The sequence below is a fragment of the Malania oleifera genome, chromosome 2, assembly GCF_029873635.1.
Source record: "Malania oleifera isolate guangnan ecotype guangnan chromosome 2, ASM2987363v1, whole genome shotgun sequence".
Taxonomy (NCBI): domain Eukaryota; kingdom Viridiplantae; phylum Streptophyta; class Magnoliopsida; order Santalales; family Ximeniaceae; genus Malania; species Malania oleifera.
Window position 1 is genome coordinate 147,237,598 of NC_080418.1, and position 19,016 is coordinate 147,256,613.

Sequence of the window (19,016 nt, forward strand, 5' to 3'; positions counted from 1 at the left end):
TTGTATAAAATTGTAGTAATGATATGACCGTACTTGTATTTTATTAAACTATATTTTTGAATTGAAAACGATATGATTGTTGTATACTCAAAGAAGTGTGGAATGAACGATTGTATGTAAAATTTTTTAGGTTTTATAAAACAGCTGTGACGACTAATTACCGTAAGCTGAGGGGTATAGGAACATGAGTTCCAAAATTGTTTCAGGTTATGTGAAATTTGCCACGTCTCAGCTAATTATCGCGGGCAAATGGTGTTCCTTAGTTGAAAATTATGCACCTAGAAGCGAACTTAATAAACCTTGTTAATTTTTAGCACCTAGGTGTCCAAGTCTAGCATAAGAGATCCAAACCAAGTAGGGTCAGTCCTGACATGTCTGTGACATTGAGCTAGATATATCGGAGCTAACGGTACCCAAAAACTCCTCCCTAGTTAAAAATTATGCGCTTAGAGGCGAACTTAGTAATGTTACTTTATTTTAAGCACTCAAGTATCTAAGTCGGGCATACGAGATCCCGACTGAGTGGGGTCAGTCCCGACACGTCCATGACATTGAGTTGGTTATGCTAGAGCTGACGGTGTCCAAAAACTCCTCCCTAAAAGCTTTTTACACACTTAGAAGTAAAGTTAGAATACAGACAAACTTGGCAAACTTAGTTGATTTAAGCACTTAGTTGTCTAAGTCAGGTATACGAGGTCCAAATAGAGTGGGGTCAATCCTGACATGTTTGTGACATTGATTTGGAGGCGCCGAAGTTGATAGTACCTAAAAATTCCTCACTGGTTGAAAATTATGCGCTTAGAAGCGAACTTAGTAAACTTAATTGATTTTAAGCACTCAGGTGTCCAACTCAACCATACGAGATCCAAACCAAGTGAGGTCAGTCCCAACATGGTCGTGACATTGAGCTGGACTCACCAAAGTTGATGGTACCTAAAACCTCCTTCCTAGTTGAAAATTACACACTTAGAAACTAACATAGCAAACTGAGTTGATTTTAAGCACTCAAGCGTCCAAGTGGGGCATATGAGGTCCAAATCGAGTAGGGTTAGTTCCAACACATTTGCGACATTAAGTTGGATGTGTTGAAGTTGATTAAGCGCTTAGAAGCGAACTTAGTAAACTTAGTTAATTTTAAGCACTTGGGTGTCTAAGTCAAGAGTATGAGATCTAAACCAAGTGCGGTTAGTCCATACACATCTGTGATATTGAGTTGGACGTGTTGGAACTGATGGTAACCAAAAACTCCTTCTCGATTGAAAATTATGCACTTAGAGGCAAACTTAGTAAACTTACTTGATTTTAAACACTCATGTGTCCAAGTTGGGCATACGAGAGGTCTAAACCAAGTGGGGTTAGTCCCGACATATCTGTGACATTGTGTTGGACGTCCTAATGGTGCCCAAAAACTTATCCCCGAGAGCTTTTTACGCACCTAGAAGTAAAGTTAGAATACAAACAAACCTAACAAACTTTGTAAATTTAAGCACTTAAGTGTCCAAGTTAGGCATACAAGGTCCAAATCAAGTGGGGTCAGTCCCGACACGTCTGTGACATCGAGATGGACATATAGGAGCTTAGGGTACCCAAAAACTTTTCTTTGGTTGAAAATTATGCGCTTAGAGGCAAACTTAATAAACTCACTTAATTTTAAGCACTCAAGTGTCCAAGTCGAGCATACGAAGTCAAAAATAAAAATAAAAATGGGGCCAGTCCCGACACATCTGTGACATTAAGCTAGATGTGTCGGAGCTAACAGTACCCAAAAACTCCTTCCCGGTTGAAAATTATGCGCTTAGAAGCAAACTTAGTAAATTTTAAGTACTCACTAAAAGTTGATATAGTAACTAGTAGTAACGGTTTTCTAAACCGTCACTAAAAGTCATACTAGTGACAGTTCAGAAAACATCATCACTTATAGTATGACTTTTAGTGACAGTTTGTAAATTTATCACTAATAGTATGTCTTTAGTGACGATTTTTAACCGAGAAAATATACCAATTATAGTGACGGTCGTAGGCTTTTAGTGACGAAATGGAACTGTCACTAATAGTTAGTTGAGACCTCTGTTATAGTCACCACTGTGACACCCCGATTTTTGTATAATTTTTTTTAATAATAAATAAATAATCAAACGTCATCCATAACATTCACAAATCAGTCACATCAACAACCTTACTAACATTCGTACGACTCGACCCACATTGAGTACCGGGTAAAAAGTCATTTTATTTATAAAACCTAATAGCGGAAGACAGTGTATTTATATCATACAGAATACAATATCCAGAGTGTCTACATACACACATATACGTCATTATCACAAACTCAAAAACTACTCAACACTAGGGGAATTACACCTCCCTTAGTCCAGAAACTCACCCTGTGTATCAGGGTCTCAGCTCCCAATGGTCACGGAGCTCTATCGCCTGATCTATCCCTGTTCCCTGAAAAATTTAGATAATTTGGGTGAGACACATCTCAGTAAGAAGGAATAAATTATTTACAGTGTGTGGTCATATGAGTACAATTATAATACACTTTACTTTTCAAATCATCATTTCATCTGAGAAAATACACTGATATACACATTCTCATAATCGTATAGATATAAAACACAAGATTTTATAAGCTTTAAAATCATTTATCAAATTCAATGATATCCAGCACATATTTACCCGCGAAGTTCTTGAGAATAGGGAAGATCACCCGCGCATACAAGTAACTTCCCTCTGCCCTAACATGTTATGCAGCCGGGTATGACCACATTTGATACCTATCAGGGCACTCACCATACTCAGTAAGCCCTCAGGCGGAGAGTTTCACTTCGCTTCAATTATTTATATTATTAACTCACGGTTCCACCACATACCCACATTCATTATGCGTTATTGACATTTCATCAATTATAATCCAGTATATCACAATTCAGTTCAATATAAATATTCTCATCATTTTCTGTGCACATTTCATCATCTTGTAATATCATATATCATATTTCATGTATTTTTCACGTTTTTCCAAAATACTCATATCAACAATTTGTACAAACTCATTTCTCATGCAAATAATTTCCACTCACAAATAAATACCACATTTCATTATTTTCCAATATCAGTAATTCATAAAATCTCATTTTTCAGGAAAAACATTTCTACTCACATATAAATACCATATTTCATTATTTTTCACTAATCACATCAATAATTCTCATTTCAATATTTTCTCAGAAATTACTCATCGTTATATTTTACACTCCAAAATATCACAATTTACAATTACTCAAATGCCACACAATTTATCTGATATTTATATCATAATAATTTTCAGACAAAATATCATATGCTCATTTTCACATATTAATTCAAATAATAATCTTAAAAACACTGCTATAATTTATTCCCCTTACTTGACTTACTGAGAGTCTCGCTAGATCCCAAATCCTATGCCCTTAGTGCCCAAAATTCAACTCCTGCATTTTGCATTTTTCCTAGATTAATTAATCTATTTCTCCAAAATAATACCCATCTAACCTTCCCTAGGCTTCATATACTTCAAATTAATTTTCAAACTAACATTTAATAGCCCCACTTAATTTTTAGAATTTTACCTGCGAGTCCCAAAATTACACCTGCGGTGCTCACCAGAGTCCTAAATTCATGAAATCTTACTTCAACTCCAGATGCTTAACATTTTAGCATTTTTAAATTAATCATAATTAATTAAAAATAAGCCCCTTAATAACCCCCGTACCCGAAATTTGAGGTTTTGCCCACGATGACCCCACGAGAATTCTGTCCCGCTGGACTTGTAGAGAATCATCCCTAGATTCTCGTGGTGGTGTTCGTTCGTCGATTGAGCTTATAATTTGCAAGAAATTAAAGAAAAAAGAGAAATTGGCTTGCCCCAGGAGATACGTTTACGCCGCTCCTACCACCGATCCGCTCCTGTAGAAATGACGGCAGCGGAGAATGGAGTCCAGCAGCATCTTCTAGTTTACGATCAGGAGAAAATTCGTCACGAAATCGAGGAGAGAGGGAGAGAGAATGAGAGGAGAGAGAGGTAGAGTTCAAGGGGGCAATCTGGCGCAGAGATGCCTCTCTGCATCTTTTTTTTTTTTTTGTTGTTGTTTAGTATCCTCCTGAACCTTCAGGAGGATAGTTTATAATAATAATAATAATAATAATAATAATAATAATAATAATAATAATAATAATAATAAATTTAATTAATATTAATAATAATATATTGTATTAATAAAAATAAAAATAAATTTTAATTATTTTTATTTATTTATTTTTTAAATTCGATTAATTAATTAATTATTTTTTGGAATCATTCCACTAATCTTCTATATTCCTTTTTGGGGTTATTACAACCACTAAGTAGGCATCACTAAACCGTCACTAATAAGTATTAGTGATGGTTTTATATTATTAGTAACGGCTTGAAACTGTCACTAAAAGCCTTCTTTTTTGTAGTGAATGAATCAGTTTTGGTAGATCCCCATACATTTGTGTGGATGTAGTCTAAAATACCTTTAGTTCAGTGGGTTGCAATATCAAATTTCACTTTTACCTGTTTTCCCAAAATACAATGTTCACAAAACTCAAGCTTACATATTTTGTACCCTTCAATAAACCTCGCTTAACCAATTGTTGCAAAGATTTTTCACTCGTATAGGCCAATCCCATATGTCTTGTATTTGAACCTACATCTTTATCAGAAATAACAGCTAATGAGCCAATAATTGTACTACCTTGAAAATAATATAAGTTATTTTTCCTCATACCTTTCATCACCACAAGCACATCTTATTTAACCTTTAAGGTTTCATCTTTCAAAGTAATAGTGAACCCTTTAGATTCTAAGACACTCAATGAGATCATATTTTTCTTTAGGCTTGGAATATATCTTACATCAGTCAAGGTTTTAACAGTTCCATCTTGACATTTCAATTGTATTGAACCTATTCAAGTTGTTTTACATGCTATCATTTCCCATAAAAACAATCCCACTATCTAAGTTTTCAAAATTAGAAAATCATTCCCTATTGGGACACATGCAATCTTTCTTCCAATTTCCTTTCTCATGACAAAAGGCACATTCATCTTTAGCAAGTCTTCCTCAAAATTTATTTCTTCTTATAAATTTATGATGTGATGCCCAAACCCGCCATGTGGGACCTGAGTGCCACACTATTTATTCCTCCATCTCTGATAACATAATTAACATACACGCAGTGGAACATAAATAAATAACCTCAAATAAATACCAGAGTTCTATATAACATCCCAAAAATGAACACTATAACATCCAAATATTCGTAACTACAACCAGCATTTAAAACATAACCCCGTACAAATAAATCTGTATATTTACCAGTATCTCACAATACCCCAAAAGGAAAACTATCAAAAATAGTCCTAGCCTAGGCCTTCAAGCCCGATCTCTAGATGAACTTGAAAAGTTGATAATCCACTAGGGTGAGACACTTCTCAGTAAGGGGGGAATAAATTATAATAGTGTGTGGTAGATGAATTTTAATAATACATATAGGTAGAATAAATTATAACAGTGTGTAACAGATAAGTTTTAATATATATATATATATATATATATATATATATATATATATATCAAAATAAACCGTTTCTCATATAATATCTATAACAACTAAGAAAACGCGTCATTAATAACATCACTGACATCTGATATCATACATACATCTAATATGCACAAGTACATAATTTTTATATAGGCGCAAGTCCCCGAGGATAGGGAAGATTACCCGTCCATACAAGTAGTTTTCCTCTGCTCTGGTACCTAAAAGATACCTACTAGAGCACTCACCTTACTCAGTAAGTCCTCAGGTAAATAATTACCTCGTTGCCAGTATACACATCTTTATTTTTATTTTTAAGGGTAAAGGTTTCCGAGGATCAGGATGATTACCCACCCATACAAGTAGCATCCCTTAGCACTGATACCAAGAAACTACCTATCAGAGGACTCGCCTTTCTCAGCAAGCCCCTGGCGGTACATTTACCTCGTCGCATACACACACATGCATTCACAATATGCTATACCATTATTATTATGCTATAATTAAATTTACATGCGCACAACATATCCACACAGGAATCATGCATCTCATACTTCATCTTCCAATGTCCTCAGCACATTACCCGCACAGAGAAACTGCATACATATCAGTACATGGCCCACACAGGCACCTACGTACTTCTTATCTACACGTAGCCCACATAGGCACCACTAACTGAAATTAGGATAACTTCCCAAGAGGGGGGTGAATTGGGATTTAACAATAATCACACCTCAACCAAAATCACAAAATTGATTTAGAGTAATCACAACCAAAACAAAATAATCAAACACTTAATAATAGCCCTACAGTAATGAGTAAAGCTTGCTGAATTTGTATAAGCCCCGTTGTTAAATTCCATAAACAACCTTCTTCCCAATGTTCAGCTTTTAAATCAACTTTCAGTTTAATAAGTTAAGGATGATCAACCAACATAGTCCTTTTCGATTTCCGCAATCAATGCTGATCAAACCAAAATAAATTTCCTTCCGGTCTATTTAACAACCAAACACTTAGAATTCAGAGTTTGATAAAGCATTCACGCAATTTATAAATTTCGCTGAAAAGTAAAGAGTAGGGAAGAAAGAAGAACACAAGATTTTATGAGATTCGACTTCAACACAGCCTATGTCCTTGCCTTTGGAAAAACCACCAAAGGATTCATTATCACCGTTTCTTTACCAGGTGGAATAATACCGATTACAACACTCCTTGGTTAAGCCTGAGTCTGCCTTCTCCAAATAATATTCCCTTGTTTGGTCCAATGATTCAACACTTGAACCGTCTATCAATCTGCTACAAAGATTTAAAACAAAATGTACAATAATTGCTCCTCAAAGAGCTGATTAATACAGCTTAAAAACTATATACTTCAGTAAATTCACAATACAAAATTCAGATTGAAGCTTTAGAGATTTATCACTGTAGGAATCTTCAATAGATGAAAGGATTAGTATTTGAAGCACAATCTTAGTGACAAAACCAGCAAGACTTTAGAGAACTTCGTGGATGTTGTGAGCAACAAAGAACTTTTAGAATTTCAGAATGCTTGAGAGAGAGTTTGATTGCTGATTTGAAATCTTGGTCTATAAATCAATGTAAATTGAGGGTATTTATAGAGATAGAAAGGTTTCTAACTTGTTCCCTAAGTTTACTTGGAGTAGTGTCCAAGTTTTAGATTAATTAGGACTTCAAGTAATTGAAATTTTAAAAATATGCTCGTTGAGTATTTTGAAATTTGCCGCGAGCCAGACTACCGTGTGCTCTCTGAAAGTCGTATGTCCATGTATTTCAAAGACAATTTTCACAAACAAGAAGGTGGCAGTCGTCTATCACTAAACAACTCAATTTTTAAAACATACAGAAGAGTGGTAGTTGGCTGACAAAACCCACACAAACATCTCATTTTGCACTAATAGTCGTCTGTCAAGTGCTTGTCAGTCGTCTGTCATGTTTCTGTTACCTGTTTAAGATCCTTTAAAAATATGCCAGTCGTTTGTCCATAGACAGACAGTCGTCTGTCAAGCAAATTTTCCTTCTTTTAAAATCAACTTTATCTTTCTCATCTTTGCTTAATTAATCTTGGAATACTAACTTGTTTAACTTTGAAAAACATGTTCTAAGACTTTAAAACTTCAGGTTTCTAAGTATGTCTTTGCCTAATGAGCTTCAAAATGAAAATTCATACTTGAATTAACTTGAAGTACTTACAAAACTTGTTCTATAAACAAATTTGACACTTCTTTGCTTTGAGTTCTTTTGTTGCTAATCTTTCAAACTTCCTTGAGCTTTTATTATGGATCACTTGTATTAATGTAAGGCTTTCCTAGTTCATTGATTCTTATGAGCTTTCAAGATAGGGTATTTGAAGTTTGAGCAAATCATCTTTGCCTGAAATAATATCACTTGAAAACAATATTAGATAACCTTACTTTGTTATCATCAAAATCAAGAGTTTTAAGCCTAGCTAGGCCAACAATCTCCCCCTTTTTGATGATGACAAAGAAAGAGCAAAGATACAAAAATAATACTCCCCTTATCAATAAGCATAGACTTAAATAATTTCATTAAGACATAATTTCAGAAGGTTCAAAGTTTCAGAATTAACATTGAAGCATATACATAGAAGCAAATACACAGAACTTATAGTATATAGAACTCATAGTTCATCAAACTAAACATAGACTCCTAAACTTTGCGCGCATACATACTTCCCCTTTTGACATCAACAAAAAGGCATAATACATCCATAAACTGAGCATGTGTAGCATACAAAACAACAAAAAGTTCAAATATCATCAAAAGTCTTTAGTTTAGTATTAGAATCTGTGTCACTATCTGCAGCAATTTGTTTTCCTTTAGATTGTTGTGATTCTTCTTCTTCAGCTTTAGCAGAGTCTTCATCTGATTTTTCTTGAGAGTCTTCATCATTATTTTCATTACTTTCTTTATCTAAATCAGTGTCATTTTGTGTGATACGTTGCTCGATTTTGTCAAGACGTTTATCTAGTAAAGTGTATTTATCATCAATATTTGTGATCTTGTCTTGAAGAGAAGCAAAACCATCCCTCATATCAGAACTAAAGATGGAATAATGCTGATAAAAAGGAAGAAACCATGTAGGCATATTAGCTTCTTCAGGAGCTGGATTACTTTCTTCTGGTGCTGGTCGTGCAGGTCTATTTCCCCTAAACATCCATCCCTCGGTATACTTCTTGTAACCCATCCTTTTTAAAGTAGTGGAGGAGAATATGTTGTAATGGGTTCGCTTCACTATTTTAGAAGATGGAGTGAGGACTTGAAAGTGAGGAAAAACTAAGGAAAGAATGCCACCATATGGAAGCCCAATTCTAGGAGATTTGAGCTTCATGACCATCCATTTGAGTATGAGGCTAGCTAAATCTAATTTCTTTCCTTTAAGTATGCACCACATAACAAAGCAATCAAAGAAGGAGATATGATCAAAGGATCCTGATCTAGGAATTATATTATAAGCAATGATCTTGTGAAGAATCTGTGCTTGCAAATTGAGCTGTTTGTATTGTGGAGGATTTCCAAAATAGACTGGTTGATCATTCATCACAAGAGGCAGAAATTCTTGTGGTGAAAAACCCTGCTCCATTGTCCACTATTTTTTGGATTGCACTCAACATCACCATGCTTTTTACGAAGTATTTTCCTTAGTGAATGTGAAGTAAGTGTGATCTTTTGGCCAAATACTTCGGTGGCAAATCCAACATCTTTCTTTACCAAGTTGGAATAAAAAAGTTTGATTTGATCAGGATAATATCCCTTAACTTGGTGAAGAATAAACTTATCTCATCCTATATTTTGAATAATTCAAGAATCTCAGGGAAATTTTCTTCAAAGAAAGAGACATCGATTACCTTACCAAATATGGGATCGATAGTTAAGATGTGATTTTGGTACAAGGCTTTTGCGTGAGATGAGACTAACCACTTTTCAATTTCATTGTTGCTAGCTGGCCTTGACGAAGAGGATGCTTTGTCCTTTTTCTCAACAAATTTAGTTCATGGCATTTTGATGAAGCAAAAGTTTGAGGAACCCTAGATCTGAAGGATTGAGGGATTTGATGGAGTGACATTGGGAAAGGGTTTGGAGAGGAGAAACTTAGAAGAGAGATGAAGAGGAGCTGGTTTAGTGAAGGGTAGACGAATGGATAGGAGTCTGGGGCTTTAAAAAGAGTGTTTTACATGTTAAATGAATGTGAACCGCTCGTCTGTCAACTATCTTTCCAGGTAGACAGTAGTCTGTCAGGCGCCTGCCTGGTGTCTAGCAGTCGTCTGCCCTGAAGAAAAATTCTTTTCTCTCATAGTTAACCTCTCGTATATGTAACATTCCCAATACCCGTCGGATAAATACAAATTGATCTTCAGCTAGTGGTTTTGTGAATATATCAGCTAATTGATCGTGAGTGTTAACAAATTCAAGAACTATTTCTTTCTTATCTACATTATCTCTTAAGAAATGATGACTTATATCAATATGTTTGGTTCTTGAATGTGATACTGGATTCTTTGAAATGTTTATAGCACTTGTATTGTCACACTTTATAGGGATTGTTTGATATTGAATTTTGAAGTCCCTTAATTGTTTTTTCATATATAAAGTTTGAGCACAACAGCTCCCAGCTGCTATGTATTCTGTTTCAATTGCAGATAATGTTACGGAATTTTGTTTCTTTCAAAACCAAGAAATTAGTGAGTGTCCTAGAAAGTGACAAGTCCCACTAATGCTCTTTCTATCTATTTTTTACCTTGCATAATCCGCATCTAAATAACTTATCATTTTGAAATCAGTTCCCTTTGGATACCATAAACCTAGATCAAGTGTGCCTAGTAAATATCTAAGGATTCGTTTAACTGCGATTTGATGTGATTGCTTAGGAGCCGATTGAAACCTAGCACATATACATACACTAAACATGATATTCGGTCTACTTGCTATTAAATAAAGTAAGCTTCCTATCATTCCTCAGCAATGTTTGGTATCTACTTGTTTTCCTTGTTCATCCTTGTCAAGACTTGTTGAAGTGCTCATGGAAGTTCCTATGGGTTTGCTTTCTTTCATATCAAACGTTTTTAACATGTCTTTGATATATTTAGTTTGATTTATGAATGTTCCATTTTTAGCTTGTTTAATTTGTAACCCTAGGAAGTAATTTAATTCTCTCATCATGCTCATTTCAAACTCTCTTTGCATAGTTGTAGCAAATTCATTACATAAATTTTCATGAGTTGCTCCAAATATGATATCGTCAACATAAATTTGTACTATAAGCATATCATTATTTTTGGTTTTTATAAATAGAGTGCACTTGAATACATGATTTGGGTTTTCAGAATCTTCAAATCCTGGAAGTTGTTTAACGTAAAATTCTTCATTTATATAACCGTTTAAAAATGCACTTTTTACATCCATTTGGTATAATTTAAAATCTTTATGTGTTGTATAGGCAAGAAGCATCCTTATAGCTTCCATTCTTGCTACGGGAGTAAAGGTTTCTTCATAATCGATACCTTATTCTCGATTATAATCTTGTGCTACTAACCTAACTTTGTTTCTAATAACTACTCCATTTTCATCCTTTTTATTTCTAAATACCCATTTGGTTCCTATGATTGATTTATCTTTGGGTTTAAGTATAAGTTCCCATACTTGACTCCTTTCAAATTGATTTGGTTCCTCCTATATAGCTATAATCCAAGAAGCATCTTTTAAGGCTTCTTCTATATTGTTGGGTTCATCTTGAGACAAAAAAACATAATGGTTATAAATATTTTTTAGTGAGGCTCTAGTGGTTATTCCTTTTGATGGTTCACCAAGAATTTGATCTTTTGGGTGACTTTTAGCATATCTCCATTCTTTAGGTAGTTCTAGATTTTCTATGATGTTTTCGTTTGAAACTTCATTATTATTTTCTTCTTTTATTTCAAGATCTTCTTCTTTTTGTGAGATATCTTCTTTTTCATCATTCTTAACTTTATTGTCATAATTATTTGATTCATCAAACGTTATGCGTATTGATTCAATAAAAGTAAGAGTCCTTTTATTATAAACCCCATAAGTTTTACTATTTGTAGAATAACCTAAGAAGATACCTTCATCAGATTTTGCATCGAACTTTCCTAAATCATCTTTAGTATTAAGAATAAAGCATTTGCACCCAAATACAAAGTAAGAAATGTTGGGTTTTCTACCTTTCCATAGTTCATACGGTGTTTTGTCTATACTTGATCTTATGGATACCCTATTTATAATGTAACAAGCTGTATTCACAGCTTCTACCCAAAAGTATTTAGGTAGATTATTTTTGTTTATCATGGTTCTTGCCATTTCTTGGAGGGTTCTATTTTTTCTTTCTACAACTCCATTTTGTTGTGGAGTCCTAGGTGCTGAAAAATTATGGTTTATTCCATATTCATTACAGAATTTATCAACATCTTTTTTAAAAAAAAATTCCCTACCTTGATCACTTCTAAAATTAGTTATATTATAACTTTTTTCATTTTGTAATTTCTTGCATAAGGTGATTAGCATGTCACAAGTTTCGTCTTTGTTTGTTAAGAATAATACCCAAGTAAATCTTGAATTGTCATCTACAATTACAAAAGCATATTGATTGCCTCTTAAGCTTAAGGTTCTAGTTGGACCAAATAAGTCTAAGTGTAAGAGTTCTAGGGGTCTTTTAGTAGATATGTATTTTTTCTTTTTGAAACTTGTTTTTATTTGCTTTCCTTTTTGGCTTGCATCACACAACTTGTTTTTTATGAATTTAGTATTTGGTAATCCTTTTACAAGATTTTTCTTAGATAATTTGGATAAAAGATCCATACTAGCATGTCTTAGTTTCCTTTGCCAGAACCAACTCATTTCATTCATTACAACTAAACAAGTTACATTTTGATTTACTATGTTCTTAAGGTTTATACAATATACATTATTTATCCTATGAGCTATAAATAAAGTTTCATTGTTCTTAGGGTTTTGAATAACACATTTTTCTTTCTTAAAAGTTACTTCGAACCCTTTGTCACTTAATTGGCTTATGCTTAAAAGATTGTGTTTTAATCCTTCTACCAATAGAACATTATCAATAGTAAGAGAAGGTTCTTTACCTATTTTTTCAATGCCAATATTTTTACCTTTGGCATTGTTGCCGAAGGTGACGTATCCCCCATCTTTTTGTTTTAATGTGGTGAACTTGGTCCTATCACCAGTCATGTGCCTTGAACACCCGCTGTCCAAGTACCATTTATCCGTTGATGGTGTTGTCCTAAAGCATACCTACAATAAGGAATTTATTGTGTTAGTCTTTGGAACCCAAATTCTCTTAACTTTCTTTGAACTGTTTTTAGTTCCATTATTTACTTTCCTTTTTCCTTGTACTTTAACATATTTTCTTTTTAGTGGACAATTGAACATTGCATGACCTTTATTCTTGCACATGTGGCAAGTGGTGTGTTCATGTTTGTTATTTGAAGAAGTACTAGCATAGTGCTTGGCTTCTTTGACAAAATATCCCATGTATAATTTTTTACTTCTTTTATTTGTTTTTCCATTATAACCTATCCCTTCTTTATTTCCGTGTAGTCTTTGTTGTCCAATCATTTTTTCAAAATTTTCTTTTCCTTTGGTAAAGTTATATATAATTTTCTCCTTACCTTCTACTGATTTTTTAAGTTCAATTATCTCTGACTCTTTTTTATTTAAATTATCTTCTTTAATTTTTCCTATCTCTTGAGTAATTTCTTTTATTTCATCTTCTAATTTTTCAATACAAGAATCTTTCTCCTTTTCATTGGTTTTAGATGTTTCAAGTTACTTCATTAATTCTTTATTTAGATCTTTCAAAGTTATGTTTCTCTTGGAAATTTTTATGAATCTTTTATGTAAAGAAAACAACTCAGCTTGTAATTCCTTATAGGAGGGCATGCTATTGCAAGACTCATCACAAGACTGATTGTAAGATTCTGTTGAGGAGTAGTAGGAATTTACCTCTTCGTCATTCGCCATGAAGCATATATTTGTCATCTCTTGTCCACTTGACTCATTTTCCGTCTCGCTGGAGCTTGAATCATCCCAAGTGGCCTTCATAGCTTCTTTCTTTTTCTTCTTGTCTTTTTTGAGTAACGGGCAGTTCGGCTTGATGTGCCCTGGTTTCTTGCAATGATAGCATATAGGAGGTTCATTTTTACTTTTATTTTCTTTTCTATTTGTCTCTCCTTTTTCCGGTTTCTTTTTATTAAACTTTCTAGGAAACCTTTTATTTTTCCTATAGAATTTGCCTAATCTTTTAGTGATGGATGCTAATTCATCCTAATCTAAGTCGCTTGATTCACTTTCCTCTTCACTTGAGCTGTTACTAGAAGCTTTTAATGCATTGTACCTTTATGCTTGGGTTCAGGATTTCTTTCCTTTAAAGCCATTTCATAGGTAAGTAGTGAATGTATGAGTTCATCTAGAGAGGTGGTCTTAAGATTTCTACCTTCAGTGATAGCAGTAGCCTTTGGTTCCCATATGGAGGGAAGGTCTCTTAGAATTTTTCTAATCATTTCGTAGGTAGTATAAATCTTTCCTAAGGCACTTAAGGAATTGATTATGTGGGTAAATATGGTATACATACTAGAGATTGTTTCATCCGAATTCATTTTGAATACTTCATACTCACTCGTTAACATATCTATCTTGTTGTCCCTAACATCTACGGTTCCTTCATATGTTACTTCTAATTTGTCCCATATTTCTTTAGCCCTCTTGCAAGCCATGACCCTATTGAATTCATTAGCATCTAAAGCACAATATAAGACATTTATAGCACTTGAATTTACTTGGAGCATCTTATAGTCTATATCGGTCATATCCTTTTTCTCCTTAGGAATTTGTTTTCCATCTACTATCTTAGTGGGAATAAGGTCTCCATCCATAACTACTTCCCAAGCTTTCCAATCCATGTGTTGGAGATTGGTGGACGGGTTGAGGATTGACCCTCACCGAAGGGAGCTACTCCTATATTTGTCATTTGATCTTTTTATAGTTTCTTGTTAGGAATTACTATAACTAGGCTCTGATACCAATTGAAATTAGGATAACTTCCCAAGAGGGGAGTGAATTGGGATTTTTAAAAAAATATTCCTTTTAAAAAAAAAATATTTCTGTTTTATAACAATAATCACACCTTGACCACAATCACAAAATTGATTCAGAGTAATCACAACCAAAAAGAAATAATCAAACACTTAATAATAGCCCTGTAGTAATGGGTAAAGCTTGCTAAAATTGTATAAGCCTTGTTGTTAAATTCCATAAACAACCTTCTTCCCAATGTTCAATTTTTAAATAAACTTTCAGTTTAATAAGTTAAGAATGATCAACCAACGTAGTCCCTTTCGGATTTCGTAATCAATGCTGATCAAACCTAAACAACTTACCTTCTAGTCTATTTAACAATCAAACACTTAGAATTCAGAGTTTGATAAAGCATTCACGCAATTTATAAATTTTGCTGAAAAGTAATGAGTAGGGAAGAAAGAAGAACACAAGATTTTACGAGGTTCGACTTCAACACAGCCTACGTCCTCGCCCTTGGAAAAACCACCAAAGGATTCACTATCACCATTCCTTTACCAGGCGGAACAATACCGATTACAACACTCCTTGGTTAAGGCTACAACCCGCCTTCTCCAAACAATATTCCCTTGTTTGGTCAAACGATTCAACACTCGAACCGTCTATCAATTTGCTACAAAGATTTAAAACAAGATGTACAAGAATTGCTCCTCAAAGAGCTGATTAGTACAGATTAAAAACTATATACTTTAGTAAATTCACAATACAAAATTCATATTGAAGCTCTAGAGATTTATCACCGTGGGAATCTTTTAATAGATGAAAGGATTAGTATTTGAAGCACAATCTCAGTGACAAAACCGGCAAGACTTTAGAGAACTTCGTGGATGTTGTGAGCAACAAAGAACTTTCAGAATTTCAAAATGCTTAAGAGAGAGTTTGATTGCTGATTTGAAATCTTGGTCTATGAATTAATGTAACTTAAGGGTATTTATAGATGTAGAAAGGTTTCTAACTTGTTCCCCAAGTTTACTTGGAGTAGGGTCCAAGTTTTAGATTAATTTGGAATTCAAATAATTAAAAATTTTAAAAAGATGCCCGTTGAGTATTTTGAATTTTGCCGCGAGCCAGACGACTGTGTGCTCTATGACAGTCGTTTGTCCATGTATTTCAAAGATAATTTTCACATACAGAAGAGTGGTAGTCGGCTGACAAAACCCACACAGACGTCTCATTTTGCACTAACAATCATCTGTCAAGTGCTTGTCAGTCGTCTGTCATGTTTCTATTACCTGTTTAAGATCCTTTAAAAATATGCCAGTCGCCTGTCCATAGACAAACAATCGTCTGTCAAGAATATTTTTCTTCTTTTGAAAACAACTTTATTTCTCTCATCTTTGCTTAATTAATCTTGGAATATTAACTTGTTTAACTTTGAAAAACATGTTCCAAGACTTTAAAACTTCAAGTTTCTAAGTGTGTCTTTGCCTAATGAGTTTCAAAATGAAAATTCATATGTGAATCAACTTGAAGTACTTACAAAACTTGTTCTATAAAAAAATATGACACTTTTTTGCTTTGAGTTCTTTTTTTGCTGATCTTTCAAACTTCCTTGAGCTTTTATTATGGATCACTTATATTAATGTAAGGCTTCCTTTGTTCCTTGATCATTGTGAGCTTTCAAGATAGGGTATTTGAAGTTTGAGCAAATCATCTTTACCTGAAATAGTATCACTTGAAAACAATATTAGATAACCTTACTTTGTTATCATCAAAATCAAGAGTTGTAAGCCTAGTTAGGCCAACACTAACAATACAAGGTACATAACATGGCCCACACAAGTGCCAGCGTCCACACAGGATACATAACATGGCCCACATAGGCACCATCATCCACATAGGATATAGCGTGGCCCACACAGGCACCACTCCGACTTCCGCGACACGTGGCCCATACAGACACTACTATTCACCAGTATCTAATCTCCATGACCTACTCGTAGTACATCAGTAGAACAAACTAGCTCCTCAGACCTTCCAATATCCTATCACATATAAATGATAATATAACGAACTTCTCGGTCTGCCAACGTCATATTATGATTTATATCTAGGCCATATAACAACATCCTCATGCCAACGTTATATTGTGATGCATACGAATAACCACACCAGGTAATTCACATAGACGCATCAATGCATTTCTACATAGGAATCCAACATCGCAATGCATTTCCACACAAGAATTCAAACATAACAATTCATTCATCACGCCATAATTATTACAAAAATCCCCATATGCAAGCCCAAATATCACAGTAATTCATATTCAATTTATTAGGAAAAATTATTCTTATGTCACACAGTTTTAATATCATATGCAATTATCTAAATTATAAACCTTAAACAAAATCATCATTTTTCAGTACTCATGCTATTCTGAAAATCATATAGATAAATACTAAGTTTCATATGCTCGTAAATAACCAGTTCACCTTAATAAAATACTGATATAATTTTATTCCTCCTTACCCGACCCTTGAAAATAAACCCGTAGGGACCCTACATCGCTCATGCGGCGTCCGTGCAAAAGCCCTTGTATCCATAAATTTCAAGGCAATCATCTCAATCCCGTAACACTTCTTAATAATATTCCTTAACCTATTTCCCTAAAATAATCATTAAAATCCAAAAATACAACCTTACCCTAATTTTGGAGTTATGCCCCGAAACCTTAAACCAAAATTCCGCTTTACTAGATTTGTAGAAAATTGTTCTAGGAATCTTGTGGTAGTTCCTGATCATTAATTGGACTTAAGATTTAAGAAAAATTGAAGTAGAAGTAAGAATTTATCTTACCCAAAAAGATATGCCTACGTCGCTCCGACGACAAATCCACTTCGGTAGAAATGTCAATGGCAGAGAATGGAGTCCAGTGGTATTTTTTTTATTTTCGACTGGTGCTCGTTTCGCCGAACAAATCAAGGAGAGAGAAAGAATATGAAGAGAGAGAGAGAGAGAGAGAGAGAGAGAGAGAGAGAGAGAGAGAGAGAGAGAGGGAGCAGAATGCGTAGAAGCTCTCTATGATTTCCAATCTCAAGTTTTCCTGAACAATCAGAAAACTTAAGTTAACATCCATATAACTTAACTAACATATATAATATATCATATTAATATTATATACTTATATGTATATGTATATATCACTTATCCTTATTTATATATACATATACATATACATATATATATATATATATATATATATATATATATATATATAGACACACACACACACACACACCACAATCTGTGTTCTAAATTTAATTAATTTTCTTAATAATGTTTAATTAATTAATTAACTAATTAATTAATTAATAATTATTTTTTTTATTTTTTATTTTGGTCATTACATATGACTTTGAGAACGCCTCCTTATTGTTAGTGCTTTTGTTACTATTTTCTTATGAACCGTTTGATCATTTTTTTAGCATTTAATATTAATCAATGCAATACAGGTAACATCAAAAGTAACTTTGTCCTTCTCATATAATGAAGTGGTGGTGAGATGCTCATAATTATCAAGGAGAAAATTCAGTAACAATAAGGTCTTGTCCTCATCTTTTACCTTTTCATCCAAATTCAATAAATCAACCAAAATTTTATTGAAAGCATTTATGTGGCCATTTATAGAAATTCCTGGTTGATACTAGAAGTAAAACAATTACTTGTTCTAATAAAGCCGATTTTTCAAACTCTTGGTCATAAATGTATCTTCCAATGTCTTCCACAATTTTTTTGTAAATGTCTCCCTCATAACAAAATATTTCTTAATTTTAGCGAGACACAAACGAATTGTACCACATGCTTGACGATTGTTCTTTTCCCAATCTTTGTCGTGCATGTCCTCTGATTTATCATCCAGAATAATATCTAGTTCTTGTTGGTACAAGATTTCTATCACTTCACATTACCACATACCAAAATTATTGGTACCATTAAATTTCTTCACCTCAAACCAAGCATTAGCTATCGTCTTTGAAAATGATGATGAAGTTGTTGGGGTTGGAGTTTTTGCCATCTTCCAAAAACTATATATCCAATAGGAAACCAATAGGACAAAAAGCCTAGGATGAATAATACCAACCTTATCCCAACTGTGTCTACTCTGTATATCTTATGAAATTCCATTTTGATTAGGCTAACCTCCAAAAGAGTGACTGAACCACAATAGTTTCTAAGCACTCGCTTAGATAAGGTCTTTTTTAGGCTTCAAAAATGGAATTAAGGATCATAAATAAAATACAGCAATAAAGAACACCA